This window comes from Aegilops tauschii, chromosome 3 (genome assembly GCF_002575655.3).
Source record: "Aegilops tauschii subsp. strangulata cultivar AL8/78 chromosome 3, Aet v6.0, whole genome shotgun sequence".
Lineage (NCBI taxonomy): Eukaryota > Viridiplantae > Streptophyta > Magnoliopsida > Poales > Poaceae > Aegilops > Aegilops tauschii.
The window spans coordinates 135890178-135900225 of record NC_053037.3 but is presented as its reverse complement, the minus strand read 5'-3'; the positions used below and the strand labels follow the sequence as shown (position 1 = coordinate 135900225).

The following is a 10048-nucleotide window of genomic DNA, read 5'->3' as shown; positions in this document are numbered from 1 at the left end:
CTCATTGCTCCACGTGTATGTCCTCCCGTGCAAGAATAGCTCCTTGAGGCCATTATCATCCACAAACCGCTTAAATTTGCCCATCATCCTACGATCAAGCCGGTTGTTATTTTTATCTGCAGCGTGGAGTATCAAGTTGAAGTCTCCGATAACCAGCCACAGCCCGGGGTAGAGCCTCCTCCTCTCCGAAAGATCATCCAGGAATTGAATCTTATCGAGATCCTCCTGAGGCCCGTAAACCACCGAAAGCCACCACGTGGGCCCTTCTAGAGGAGACACAAATGCTGTTAGGAAGTTAGAGTCTAGGGCCACGTTCGATAATTACACCTTAGATGAATCCCAACCCACTATAATTCCACCCCTCATCACAGAAGCCGGGAGATAAGTGAAACCCTCATAGGATGGGCCCATGCATTGTAGGACAGTGAACTGGTCCACCCTATCGATCTTGGACTCCAGGATACATATGATCGCGACACGCACCGTGTCCACGAACTCCCTAAGCGCCTTTTTCTTAGCAGGGCTGTTCAGCCCCCTAACGCTCTAGCACACAACTTCCAAAGCGGCGTGCGACATGGAGAACCTAGTGCACCCCGAGTCACGTCCACTACTGTCTAGACTGACAGCATCATCGTCTGCTCCAGCTCACATGCCAAATTGGTGGGTATGATCTTCCCGAATATGGCCGCGATTGCCGTAAGCTGATGTTCCTGCACCGAGGAGTCAAACATCATTCGTAGCTGACCTAGCGCGTCATCCGAGACCGCCAGATCATCGCTAGTGATCCCCAGAGTTTTGAGTAGCACTGTCTCCGCGGCCGTCGCTTTGGTCTTCCTGCTCCCTGATGTGCACACTGATCTCGTGGTGCGCCTAGGTGTGAATGAGTCTTGGCCCGTTTGTACCCCCCATATGCCTTCAATCTCCTTTAGAAGTGGTGGCGCCAGTTTCTTCAGGAGTCCCGAGCAGAAAGATTTGATATTCCCAAGCGCTGCCAATTCCTTTGCAGATAGGCTCTCCTCCACCGCATGCTCATCCTGGGTGTGCCCATGCACGACGATCTCATTGCCATGCAGGATTGGATCCCCACCTGCATGGGCACCCGACGTAGTCCCATCAACCACCGCAGCATCCAATAGAAACTGAACCCCCAGGCGCTAGCTCCGATGCGCGGTCAGCCTCGCCCAGCGACACGGATCCCGCTGCGCCAATCAACTCAGGACTGGGACCCAGCCCAGCAACTGCGGGGTGGGGTCGCAAGGGGTAGGAACAGCCTCTGATGCCTCCGTCAGGATCTCCTGCGCCGATGCCAGCCTCACACCAGACGAATCCCCATCTTTTTCCGATCCTGCAAGCCGCACCGGATCCTGCCTCCTTGTCTAGCGGTGGTGGCCCCTCCCTAGCTGTCCTCTGAGCGCTTCCAGCCTCCTTGTCCTCATCTGTGGCCCTGTCCCTGGTCGCCATCGACGGAACCAGCACCGGCTCAGTCTGGGCCCGCTCCAACCGCGCATCCTGTCGGGATCAGCGCCGGTCTCCTGGTCCACCATATGCATCAGAGCGAACGTCCTCTCCATCTCTGGGATGCACTGATCCGCCCGTACCGACTTGGCAGCTGTCTCCACCTCTGTGGGCAGCTCGCTGTTCTCCAGGATTGGCCCCTTGGAGGGCACGGTCCGATTGCCAGCTGTCCCCAGCGCTGTGCGCATCTCACTTTGCGTTAGGATAAGCCCGTTTGAACGCTCCTGCTCCCGAACAGTCCGGTCGTCGTGGGCCACCACCGGGGCAGGTGTGACGGCCAAAGCGCCCGATCCCATGTGCGGAAGCCTCCATGCAGATGGCCCCACCCTGCCTTCCAGCGCCGCCCGGTAGGACCTGCGTTGCGCGCCGCCACCACCGTCGTTGGCCGGAAAATGCGATCGTCGGCCAGCACCCCGATCATCACACACTCCGCGAGTCCAAGGCTGCACAACCCACTCTCCTCCCTGGAACGAGCCGCCCGAGCTGTCCGGCAGCCCGCTCTGACCACTCCTGCTATCCGACCCAGATGCCCGCCTCCAAAGCTCCGGTGGCGAGAAGTCCCTCACCCTTCCGATGTGGATGAACGCTGGGTACTCCAGCAGCTGGCGGAATGAAGCACGCCGCGCCGCGGGGTCCACGCTCACCTCCGGCGGCTTCGGCACCCAGAGCTTCCTGAACGCCGGCACGTCGTCCGGATCGACGCACCAAGCTCTCAGCTTGTACAACGACAAGTCCTCCCTGCTGGTTGTCTGCGGCGCCAAACTGTCGATCAAGCACGCACTCCCGAGCAACTCTGCCGCCGTGTCCCTGGCCCAAGCATGAGACGGGATCCCCTCGATCATGATGTCCACCTGAACCCGCATCACCCTAGATGCCGCCCCCGCCTGCCTGAGCCATGGCTTGATGAAAAGCTTGATGCCAAGATGCTCAATGAACGGTGCCGCCACCCGCCAGTGCTTTGTTCCTGAACTCGTGTGCAGCAAACACCACCAGAAAGTCCTCCGCATGGAACTTATGAACGGAAAAGCGAAATCTTGGCACCCCAAGCTGTGCCGAAATCGCCACCGCCGCCTCTTCGCAGGAGACCGGCGGCCGAGCTCCTCCAACGTACATCCCCACAGCCAAATGCAGCCTCCGCTCAAGACCGTTCATGCCCTCCGACCGCTGAAGCACACAGATCTCAGACGGCCCCGCATGCATAACCGCCCCCAGCGGCGTGGAAGGGAGGTTGGGCGCAACTGGCGAGAGCGGCGCCACCGGCGCGCTCCGCCTAGGCTCCGACAACCTCCGCCTCAAAGCCGGTGCCTGCCGAGGTGCCTCCGACCTGCGAGCAACCTGCGCGATCACCGCTCTTCGAGGCTCCCTGCACTGGGAGGAGACATGGCCAGGGAGGCCGCAGCAGGGGGCACGTTGGTGCAGTCCTGACGCCGATGGCCATCTTCGAAGCATCTGAAACAGAGGCCATACAGCTCCGGCGGAATCAGCCTCCGCTCCGAGGAGGACGGGGACGCCGCCCGGACCGGGCTGCAGCCCACCTCCCGCTGATGCTGCAGAGCCCGACGACGCGGCCACATCGCCTTGCGGGAGTGCCCCGGCCGGCGCCAGCCCTCGGCTTGCGCCAGACCAGGGCCATCCACCGGACCACCGCCCGCCGAGGACGAAAGCGCCGAGCCAGGGGAGCCCGAGATCCCCAGCCCCGATACGACCGGCCGCTCCCGCTGAAGCGCTGACGAGACAGAGGGGGGGCTACTGGATCCGGAAGCCATGGAGAGAAAAGGGAGGGGAGCAGGGAAGGGGGACGCCGGGGCCGGAGTGGCCGCCGGCGGGGAGGGTGGACGCCAGTGCCGGAGTGGCAGCCGGCGTAGGAGGGGGCGGGGGGAGAGCGCTCTCTACTCTTCCGCTTTCTCAGCCATTTCAAGATTGCACCGGTAGAGAGGGCAGAAATATGAGTTCGGTGGCCATTGCCTAGCAAGCAGCCTGTCTGTCGTGAGTAGTCTGTTCTGCACAAGCACAAAAAACCAGCCGAAGAAGCGACAGTTTGCCGGTGCCCAGGCCTTCCAAACTACGCCAAGGTGACGAAGTTCAGTGGAGCCAAGGAACATGAGGCGGTATGCTGAAGTGACAGAAAATTCTCCGCTAGTAGAAAGACGCCACAAGAAGGAGTCAACAACACCCGATGTGAGCCGCACGCGTTGGATAGCTGTCCAGAGCGTGACAAACTCAGGTAGGGTGTCGGCGCTGACCCTTCCACATAGATCCATGATCCATCTGCTGCCGTTCAATGCATCGGAGACAGAGCAATGCTCGCGAGAGGAGGCCAGGAATATGGCCGGTGCAAGAAGGAAGGGAGCATTGCCATCAATCCAACCGTCGAACCAAAATCGCGCATGAAGCCCGTCGCCGACCGCCGCAACAAAAACCGCACGGTCGCTGTCTCGTTGAGGTTGTGCGGGACCGGGAGGCCGTACCAAGGCTTGGAAGGCGACAGCCGCTCATGCGAGAGCCATTTGAGGCGAAGGGCAGTGCTGAAGAGTGTGAGGTCGATCACCCCAAGGCCGCCAAGCTGCTTAGGACGGCAAATTTTGGTCCATGCCACCTTACAGTTCCCACTGTGGCAACCTTCAGCCCCACGGCAGAGCCAGGTGGCGCTGAATGCGGCCAATCTCCTAGCGCAACCAACGAGGCAGCTCAATTGTGGACAGCCAGTAGGCGGCAAAGGAATAGATAACGGAGTTAAACAAGATCAATCTTCCCACCATATAAAATCGAAAAAGATAACGCCCACACGTGTGGGCATTAGCCAACTCAACCACACGCCTCAATCGCCGTTCAACAGTTTCTGCATGAATCTTGGCACGTTTTGGCTGATTTTGTGTGCCACATAGGACAAGTCGCGTGTGTGGTGTGTGAGGGTGTTCGCCCACACGCCGGTTGCCCCCTCCGCGGTCAACGGTTGCCACTCGGAGGCATGTGGTGGAACTGCTCTGCGCCCGCACGCCACGCCCGAACTGCGGTTGCCGTCAACCACGTCGCGCACTTCGCCCCTCCTCCCCTCACGGTTCCATTTACTCTCCACTTCATTACTCACCCAACCCACCCCGCAGTTCATTCGATTGGAAGAGAAGGCGAGAGGAGAAGGCGACGGCGGAGGCGGAAGAGTCGACGGCATTCGCGCCCGTCGGTGGGACTCGCCGGACCGGAGCGTATTCGCCGGAGTGCCTACAGAGTGAAGGTAATGCTCCTTCCCACGGTCACGTTCCTTCCTTGCATTTCTCCCCTCTCCTCTGTGGTCAATGTTCCGCTCGAGATTCATCGAGATTCAGGCGGATTCGCGATGCTCCGGCATTCCTGCCGGCGGCGTAGTCCTGTGCTGGTCGTTTTCGGTGGCATTGCACAGTTTGGCCGCCGCCGCCGCGGCTGTCATGCCGGTGTGGCTCGGCCTGCCCGCAGCCACATCCTGGTTCTGCCTTGGGATTGAGCCGGTGTTTTTCTATCCATTAGTTATGTATTTGTCTCAAAATGCTATTTGCGATCAGTGTAGGAAGTTCTTTGTTGATGAATTTCAGGTTATGATAGTTGCCAATGAACCCTAGATCTAGGTAGTTGTATTTCAAAGTGCAGTATGAAGGTAGACATGATAGTTTCAGTAACTATCTGCACTGGATGGCAACTAATTCCCTGATCAACTGTGTCAGTTGCCACAAATTTGTTTTCCATGTGGCAACTTTTTTGTGTACACACTATGGCTGTTGCCATGCAGTAGGCATGATAAAGTGTAGTAAATAGGTAGTCATGGCAGTTTCAGCAACTATGTGCATTGGATGGCAACTAATTTCCCGATCAAATGTGTAAGTTGCCACACAATATGATTTCCATGCGGCAAGTATTTCTGTTTAACACACTAAGGCTGTTGCCATGATATAGGCAGGATAATGTGGCAAATTCACTGTACAATAGACTCAATTTTGTGTTTTGCCATGCTGACTTGTGATATCTGAACATATTTGACCGTATTACATGGCAACTCATTTTTAATATGAGGTCAGTGTGTGAGTTGCCACATTACAGGTTGTTCAGTAAATGTTTTCAACACTTTTTGAATTGTCTTGTATTTTACCATGGCATTTTCAACCTAGTACATTTGCCTTTGAATATATGACAACTATGTGCACTGGATGACAACTAATTTCCTGATCAAATGTGCCAGTTGCCACAAGTATGATTTCCATGTGGCAAGTATTTCTGTTAACACACTATGGCTATTGCCATGATGTAGGCAGGATAATGTGGCAAATTCACTGTACCATATACTCAATTTTGTGTTTTGCCATGCAAACTTGTGATATCTGAAACATATTTGGCCGTACTACATGGCAACTCATTTTTTAATATGAGGTCAGTGTGTGAGTTGCCACATTACAGGTTGTTCAGTAGATGTTTTCAACAATTTTTGAATTGTCTTGCATTTTAACATATGGAAATTTCAACCTAGTACATTTGCCTTTGAATATATGACAACTCATTTTTTGTATGAGGACAGAGTGTGAGTTGCCACATTATATGTTTGTGCAGCCGAAGATTTGTGCCTTTCTTTCGTACTATCTTGTGCTAACATGGCAACTTCAGCATTTTGTTTCAAGTGCCTTATGACCTGTACATTTTTCAAATGAAGCCAATGTGTTTTGTTGCCACATTTATTGTTGGACAATCATAGGGGGTGTGGGTGTTCATACGATATTGCCTAAACTTTTTGCCACTTTCAATTGAGCCCATGTGGCAAGTACATTCTGTTAGGTGGCAACTGCTTACTTCATACTTTCATTTTCACCCTGACATTTTGCTTTGTTCTTACCTCAGTAGAATGGCTCACGGCGATAATCAAGACGATGATGATGATTTCATGGAGTTACCGCGGCAGAATCGCGCAACTAGACAGACAACAGACGACGATGAGGTAACTGTCCACCCCCCAGCCCCCTTCCCCCATATGTTTTGAATGTCATGTTGAGTTTGCAATCGTCTGATAGGGTCTAAACCTTCATGATAGTGAAACATGGCAACAAATGATCATTTCTCTGTTTTGCAGAAGAAGAAACATAATCGCAATAGGGCTTCACAGGAACGCCTGACTATATTGACCGAGGGATTCACCGACGACCAGAAGGGAGCTGCTACTGAGTTGGGGATGCAGGCTCTGATGGATGTTCAGTGCAAGAATCTAGTGAACCCTATATGCGACTGGCTTGGTGAGATTTACGAGCCCGCCTCCAGGGAATTTGTGATTCCGGGACGTGGAAGACTGTCGTTAGACGAGGAATCCGTGTTCTGCACGTTGGATGTGCCCCGTGGAGAAATCAAAGTCCCGTATGATGTCAATAATACGATTGAGGAAACGTTGTTTGCCCGTTTGTTTCCTGGGATGACATCCATGCCGAACACGACCGTGCTGGCAAATTCGCTGGAGGGCATGAAAACCCATGGCGAAGTTTTTAAGATGAAGCTACTCATGTACCTAATCTCAGCTGTTTTTGCGCCGACCACATCTCTTCGCCCAAGCAACAAATGCTTCCCCATCCTGGTGAATGCTCTATCTCTACTCCTTCATTTTTTCCTTCAATCTTTTGACTCCTATGTCATCTGTAAGCTAGTCACTGCCAGTTTTTTGATGTTTTCCCATTTTGACTTCTGATGCAGCAACTTCTTGTCCTGAAATTTGTGTCGTGCAGGCAAAACTGAAAGAAGTGAAGAACATGAATTGGTGTAAGTTCATTGCGGACTTCCTGCATGATGCATTCTCAAACAAGATGTACCAGAAGGGTTGTCGACTCCATTTAATGGTATTTTTGTACTACTCTTTTGCAAACACTCCTAGCTCCTTGAGCATGCATGGCAACCATGATGGTGACATTGTGGCAACACCATCATAACAAGATGGCAACTGCCAACATAACTAGAATGGCAACTGCCAACATAACTAGATGGCAACTGCCAACATAACTAGATGGCAACTGCCAACATAATAGATGGCAACTGCCAACATAACTAGATGGCAACTAACACATATAGATGGCAACTAACAGAAATACATGGCAACTCTTTCCTTCTTCATGCCCTCCAACTTGATGATTGAAGGAACATACGTTAGCTTCTTTTTTGCAAAATGCCATGATGGCAACTGATATTTTTTCTTTTTAAATTGTTGTACATCAGCTCATGTACGTCGATCGTCTTGATCTGTCCACTATGGACTTTACTGGGATAGGAGGCCGCCGCCTCCACACAAGTTTGTTGTTTCTGCGTGGACTTACGATGCTGTCAAGGCTGTGCTTGCCGCGGACAAGATAACTGATACGAAATACGGGAAACTGCAGGTTAGTTCTGGCTTCTTTCTTTGCACGACATTCTTTTAATTTTGACGCTGCATAACATATGAAAAAAATCCCCATACGGCAACCGTCTGTGGCTAACAAGAGATGACTACCTTGTTAGCCATGGCTGTCTGCGCATGGTATCCATGTCTGACGCCACATGGCAACTCTGCCATCCATTTTGAAACTTCTATCCTCCTCCTCTTTTTTATTTTTATTTTTGTAATACATGAACTGTTAGTTAGTGTTCATTGTTTTCTCTCTTTACATGCTAGCTGTTTTTTTTGGTTTTTTCCAGCTGATGGCCAAGCATGCTATAGACTACAGCGTGTTTGGTGGGCCTCAAAACTTTGGAAAGTGGATGGACGTGCACTCAGCTCCGTCTTGTCCTGTTGAGGTAATCAAGGATATATATATCTATGGTTGTGTTTGGTTTATTTGATCTTGTGCACGTGACTTTAATACGGTTGGTTACTGCTGCTTCTTGTTTCGTGCACAGGCGAGGGCACCTGTTGAGCATCTAATTGGGCAGTTTGCATCCGGAATGACCAGCTTGCTCGGGAAGTTGGTTGAGGGTTGGACGTCCCTTAATGGCTCTGACAGCGACGCGGTTGCGAGGCAGTTCACTCCATTTGTTGCAGAACGGACACATCAGCCAACTGGTTGCCGTGGTCGGTACAACTACAATAGCTCGCAGGAGCTTCCCGACACACAAGATGAACTAGATGGAGATGCAGCTCTGGACAAGGACGACGACGATGACATGGAGAACGTGCAACATGACACCGATGATGATGAACATGTCGATGTTCGTGCAGGTGGTAAGAAGGGCAAGGGTGTACCAGATGTCCCCTCACCGGAGAAAGTCAAAGAACAGACAGCTGCGAGAGGCAAGGGGTGTCGCCCTCAAAGAGGGGGAGGGATCCAGAGGAGGTTGGGCAGGGCTCTCCTGTCAAGAGACCTAGGACCGATCCCTTAGCTGCTAGGAGGAGGTTCGACTTCTTTTTTAGTGTTTTGTTTTGTCTATCCTTTCGAACAGACTGACCCCCTTTTTCCATTTGTTTTTGCTAAGCGTGGCAATGATTTTCGTGTCTGACACTTGGCACCTTTTTTTGCCTCTTTCTTATATGTGCAGCGAGGCGACAGCTGGTGGATGAGCAGTTACGAAGAAACAAGCACCAACGCCAACCCGTGTTTCTGCTCGATTGAACAAGGGTGCCTCTATTGCTGGTGACATGCATTCCACTAGGTCATCTCCTCGTACGTCGACGTCCAACACCGGTGATCCTGTCGTGTTGCCAGATTTGAGGAAGACAGTCAAGAAGTAGGTTATCCATGTTCTTTCTTCATTGCCATATTGCTATATTTTTGCCTTTCAATGCAGCTGTTCAGCTTGCCACATGGGCTACTGCCATCAGTCCCACATCGCAACTGCTGTTTCTCCCATGCTCTATTTCTTCTTACTACATGGCAACCCCTGCCTGTTTTTGCATGGCAACTGCTAACCAGGAAAAATGGCAACTCTTATTCCACCTACATGGCAACTACCAGCTTTTCCATCTGTTTGTGCACTCATCCACACCTAGTTTTGAAATGGCATTCCTGGCACATCACACATTTCTTACATTTTTTAAGATGTCTACCATGGCAAACTGCTGCTTGTTACGCATGGCAATTGCTAACTGGTCCACATGGCAACTCTTATTCTACCTACATGGAAACTATCATCTGTTCATCTAACAATGTTCGTGTGTGTTTTTCAGGGTGAAGAAGACTACCACACGCGTGACGAAGCAGAACCCCAGGGACCCACTCGAATGCATACACTCAAAGCTGTCGACAGGTGGCAACTCAAACGTTCATGAGGCGCCAGTGCACAAACCTGCTGCTGCACCGTCCACTGTTCCCACTAGCTCTGATGCAAGCGGCCGAACATCTCCGCCGGTTGCAGATGTGCAGGCTACGACAGCAGGCATCCGTACATCTGGGAGTGATGAGTCGGTATCTGCCAAGACTGCTGAAATATTGCCCACTCTGCTAGCAATGAAGGATGCTACTATGAGCCATGCGACCCGATCAGCAAGTGTTGAAGTGGACGCCCCCGAGATCAACCTAACCAAGGAAGATTCCCGCTCATCTGACACGGATTCCAAGCGCGTGGGTGG

General features: G+C 52.2%; 1 pseudogene; it reads right to left on the bottom strand.

The window, feature by feature from the left end:
• Positions 1-328: 328 nt before the first annotated feature.
• Positions 329-3547, bottom strand: LOC109769833 (uncharacterized; annotated as a pseudogene).
• Positions 3548-10048: the final 6501 nt, after the last annotated feature.